Genomic DNA, 6,000 nt, shown 5'->3' on the forward strand with positions numbered 1-6,000 from the left:
GGTCTCCCACAGACCTGAGCCTGCGGGCTCATCGCCAGTAGCCATCTGACCACGCTGCTGGGCACCCATCACCAGCATGGTTAAACCGGATCTTCTGCCCTCATCACCCCGAGCTGAGTCGGATACTGCTTTCCTGTCAACTCTTGACGAGGACGACTTGAGCCTGCGGGCCCCCATCACTCAAAACTGAGCCTGCATCTTCTCGGATCTGGCCAAGGTTTTGAACCCCCATTACCACCACCACCCCCGCCCCAGGGTTGAGCTCTATTCTCTTCCCTCCTCACCCAATAGCTGAGTTAGAGATTATCTTTCATCGCTCCCGAATGAAGCTGACTCGGTACCGCATCACTTCCCAATAATAACTCGCACTGCCTCCCACCCCAAACTTCTGTCCCTCGGGTCGCGGCTCCTCGACTGCCCCCACCTGGTCAGCTGGGTTCGTAGCCCTTCCCCGCTGAGGCAGCGAGCGTGCTCTTGCCTTCAGACTGCTCCGTTGGGAGCTTGGAGCAGCCAGAACAAATGTATTCTGGGCCAGAATAAATATACCTAGGTCTGGCCACGCCTTCTGCCCACGCTACTCTAGAGTGCCTGAAGCTTTCAGGGGGCGGGGACGCAATCCTGAAAGCCAATCCTCAGCCCACCCTACACCAAAATACACTGGCAGGGTGCCGGGCCCCTCTAGGAGGTTGCTCTCGCAGAGGAAAAAGCCTTGCCTGCAGCAAAGGGCATGACCTAGCCTGATCGTCAGACCCACGAGGTCCGGAGCTAGTAACAGCTGCAAGATTGCCAAACCCGGACAGTCATCACCCATTTAATTCAGAGTTGGAAGTGTCCCCGCTGGGAAACTGTCTCAGTGAATACTGTACAGAAAGGAGTTTTCATTTTTTCAGGGTCGCTTTTTTTTTTTTTTTTTTTGTTTCCTCCCCCTTCCAGTAACAATTCAACCATGGGACCATGACACACCAGCAGACGGGAAGAGGAATACCCTATTTCCAAGGTCTGGTTCAGGACTTTGTAGAAGAACTGAGTCAGTGTTTCCAGACTGGGACAGATAGGAATCCTGAAAAACTTGGATTCCACTCCCTCCCCACCCCCACCCAACAAAGCTCTATGAACTGAGTCAGAGGTGTCTAAAAAATGCGGATTCTGGAAACGCTCCGAGAACGAATCCACAGTTAACTAAAACTTTGGAAAGACCCAGCCCCTACCTACTTCTGAGATATCACAGCCATCCGCCCTCTCCTGCCCCCAGCCCCTTCGCTCCTCTTCCACAGAATCCAGATTTCCAGCAATCTACAAGGCAGCTCCTAACTGTCTCTCACTTCACTTCCAGGGCATTCAATGCCCTCCTCTGACCTCAGTGGTAGGTACGCAGTCATACATGCAGGCAAAATACCCATGCACATAAAATAATAAAAATAAGTTTTAAAAAAGAGGAGAGGCAAGCCACCCCAACATATCACACACATGTAAGGACCCCTCTGTTTCAAGATTCTAATCCTGGAACCTACCAGGTGTGGAAATAGTGTCTAGGAAGGGTCCAGGAAGAAATCTCACTAGAAGCTGACTAAATCAGTGAAATTGAGTTCGAATGTCAGATCTCTAGAAATAGAGGACTCCATTTGTTGTTCTGATCTACTAGTTTGTGGCAATGCAGTTCTGATGCACCCTGTACCCTGACTTGTGCCAAATTCATAGAAAATGACTCTCTTCTGAATCCTTATTAATCACCAGGCACTTCACTTGGAGGTCAGATAATGTTATATAAATCCTCCTGAAAGTTATTGCGCCAATTTTAGAGATGTGATGGCGAACCCGGAATGTTTAAATAGCTTGTGCAGAAGTGTAGTAGAATTAAGCCAGGCAGCTACTCCGCAGCTAAAAATAGTCAATACAAATCCACATAAACTATTTTAATAGAGACTTTGATCATATAGAGCTCTTCCTCCATCTGTATTCCTTGCCAAACAGAGGGAAATGGATGCTAAGAGTGGAGGAGGCTAGGGAGATGGAACGCCTCTCAGTTTTCATGTGAAAATAAAACTACACTTAAAAACTAAAGTCTATTAACGAGGGGTATTTGGACTTTTTTTTCCCCCATCGGCTACCTTTGAGAATTTTATATACTTTGCTTTAGATGTTCATCTGGAACATGGAAAACCAAAAGAAACTGATAAGAAAGAAGCTACAAAGGAAACAGAGTGGGAGCACACAGCAAAGATGTCAGTAATGGTTCCTAGGTAAGGAGGCTGTGATACAGAGTGGCAGGATGTCCTTTAGGCCTGTCCACCAGGAGGCACCTGTAGTTGGAGAGGCCCAGAAGCAGGTGGGAAAGGAGGAGCTCCCCATGCCCACCACAAACACCATTGGAAGCTTCCTGGCTAGCATGGCCCAGCAAAATGACTGGGTCTAAATAGGCAGGAGTTTGGACACTCTTCTGGAACAGCCGTTGGACTTGGCCCATTCTGATATTTGATGTCCTCCCTGCTATGTTCAAAGCATCAGGAAGAGATGCTCAGAGCATGTCCCTACTCCCACGGCTGTCATGACTATGCCTTCACCATCTTCAGGCAGGAAAGACTGTTGTCTGAGAGTTAAGATTCTCTATTCAGATTGCCTGGGTTAGAATCAATGTCCACAGCTCACTACTATAACTCTGAACAAGAGGCCCAACCTCTGTGGGTTGCATATTTGCATTTATAACAGTAATGGTACCTAGCTGGCAGAGTCATTGTAAGAACTAAACACAGTGATACTGTAAACAGCTTAACTATGTCACTCATAAAGTCCCATCAATTTCTGCTACTGGTATCTATGATTTTTCTCCTCTTTGGCTCCCCATGATTAGGCTAAACTGGAATATTAAATCAGATCACTTTCACTGTGACTTTTTAGGGATGGGGTACAGAAAACTGGCTGCTCTTGGAACCCAGGTCATACCTGAAGGGCACAGATAAATAAAAAACACTGCCCACATGAAGTTAGAGTATTCTAATGTTAAGAAGTGGCACCCACTCTCTAAACATGCTTCATTTCTCAAGTTTCTGGCCTCCCTCTCTCTCTCTCCCTTCTCTCTCTCTCTCTGTGTATGTGTGTGTGTGATGAACTCTTTCCTTATCTCTCTGAAATACCAACCTTCACCTTCCATAACTTGGTAGCTCTGATCACTACCACAGTTGCCATTTCTTCTCCTGATGACTAGCAAATGTCCCCTTCTTAAGGTGAACCATACAAGGGTCAGCTCTGGCTTCCCCTCAGTACCAATGACTCACTCACATGCTTGCTATGGCCCTTATCTTCCTACTCTGATGCCTCATAAGTCTCAACCCAACTGGTCCCATCCTGCCCACTGCTCACAGTTGGTGGGCTGGACACCTAAAGCCTCCAAGAATCATGACTGACCTTTATTCATTTCTACGGCCTCCGATTACAGGGCTCAATGAGTGATGCTGCCTGCCAGGTGGTTGAAAATGGAGTTGCCCCTGAAAGAAAGGAGGGTACCTCATGTCGAGACAGGGAGCAGATTTGGGCACCTATGTTCGGCATGTCCATCGCTGCCACTGTTTTGCAGTTCCCAGCTTTAAACCTTGAAGACAGACCACTACTTCACTTTCATCCACTCTTTCTTTTGCACCTTTCCTCCAGCCTGTTAGAACTTAGTTCCTTCGAACAGCTTTCACCAGGAAGGTCAGAATGAGCGTTCTAAATTTGTGTTGTCCTGGTCATCCTTGTTCCTGTTACCGCCAGTACATGGGTGTGGAAATGACTCATAAGAAAGGTGTTGATGGGCCATTTCCCATCCACACCTTAATTACAAGTTTTAGAAGCATCCCCCCCTCTCCATTTACTGCATGCAATAACATTACAGAATGTTAGTGTGACCTTTCCCCACCAGGGCCCAACTGTGTGCCTACAGATCATCTTTTCTTTAGTTATTTCCTTGTGTCCAGCCAACTACATCCTCACAGTTTATTGGCTCCTCATGAAGGCTGCTTGCTTCCTGTCAAGCTTGTTGGCCATTTGCCCTAACTTATGATGTAAGAAATCTCTAGAGTGATTAAAACTCTGACACAGTCTTTCCACAAAAAGGAAAAACATGTATGTATTCATTTCAAACCTCCAAATTCTATTTGATGAATAGGAGTTAAATTAAATCTATTTATCATTAAAAAGAGAGAGAGAGAGAGAGACAAAAACAGGCAAACAAACAGGATTTCCTACTCTGAGGAAAACTTAACCTCACACAGCATGTAAAAAAACGGCACACAAAATATTTTGTTGTGGTTGTGGTAGTCAGAGAGGGCATGCTGTATCAAATGTGTTTAGGTGGACGCAAATGTGCACACTTGGAGTCCAGAAGGGATCTTTGGAGCTTTCACTGAACCTGGAGCTCGCTGATTGGCTAGACTGGCCAGCCAGCAAGCCCCTGTGTTCCTCGAGTCTCCGCCTCCCAGCACTGCTGTTACAGCCACACAACCGCACCTGGCTCCTAACATGAGTGCTGGGGATCAGAAGGCAGGTCCTCCGGCTGTCAGCAAGTATGTTTCCATACGATGAACCGTCTCTCCAAGCCCCATAAAACCTTTTCAAATGACTAGATTTTCCTTTCTTTTCTCTAGTTTCTTTTCTCTTGCATGCCTTCACGGTCACTTCTTGCATGCCTTCACAGTCACTTTTAGAGGAGTGTTACTCTTTGCTGCGGGCACGCAGACCTAAGCATCTGGAAAGGACATCTCTCACTGACCCTCATTTCACAGTTGAGGACTGCCCTTGAGGATGGTTATGGGTTGTTTCAGGTCACTCCACCTGAATGAAGTTGCTTCTGTAGCTTAATTTGGATTGAACTTTTCCATCAGAGATGCCTAAAATGCATACAACTTCATCATTCCTGTTTGCTATGTAATTTAATGATATCTGTAAAGAGAAAAAAAGACCTAAGAACTATGGCATCTCTTCAATATGCTCATATATATATATACAGTATACTGAGAAATTTCTAATAAAACAATGAATTTGTGTAAGAATAGAGTTATATATACATACATATATGTATATAGAGAAACATGTGTGTATGTATATACACACATCTACATGTGTATGTATATATATACATATATATGTATATACATATATATACTCACACATATGCTATAGTAACAGTGGAGGATCTAAATTAGTGTATTTAATGTAGTTCTTTCCCATCCAAACTGAGGTTAGCTAGGGAACGAGTCTTTATAAAGTTTAGAAACTAAGACTAGTGCCCCCGAGTCTGGGGTTTCCTGTCTCATCCTGTGGCCTCCAGCAAGAGCTCCTGCCTTATGTTGCCTCCTCCACCAAGCCCTTCAGCAGCTTCCAAAACTGTGACTCCCTTTCTTTACAAGTAACCCCAGGAGTTTTGTCATAGCAACCAAAAGAAAAGTAACCCAGCGCATAAATCTCAACCTGAAATAAAGCCAATAACCTGAATCATGTGTTATCATTTTATTTCTTCCTTCCTTCCAGGCACCCAGAAAAATAAATAAATAAATAAAATAATAAATCCACTCTGCCTAGAAAGGTTAAGAATCCTGCATAATTAGAAGGGAAATGTGTAATTTCCAGTAATGTGTCACTATCAAAATTACCTCAAAATGTATTACACAAAGGTTCTCCATGTTCCCCAAAGTTATTACCGAAAACCAATTTAAATGCAAAAGTCATACTGGATTCCCTCAACCTGACCAAGCCCTTTGGGAGGGAAAAAGAGTTCTCCAGGAATTATAAGCTCACCCTGACTTGAAGAATGACAGTTAACAAAAAATTTTAAGTTACCACTCTAGTTAAATTCCACAATTTTAAATTACTTTTCTGCATTTTTCTCTGGAAAAAAAATGAACATGAAACTATTTTAAAAGATAGTCAAGGTCACTAGTCTACTATTTGTGTTAAAGGATATGCTGATGGTAGCACTTACCTGAGGTCCATGTGTACCAATCCATCTCATATGTGCTTTCAATATAC

The sequence above is a fragment of the Psammomys obesus genome, unplaced genomic scaffold (genome assembly GCF_907164565.1).
Source record: "Psammomys obesus unplaced genomic scaffold, mPsaObe1.curated_primary_1811, whole genome shotgun sequence".
Classification (NCBI taxonomy): Eukaryota; Metazoa; Chordata; class Mammalia; order Rodentia; family Muridae; genus Psammomys; species Psammomys obesus.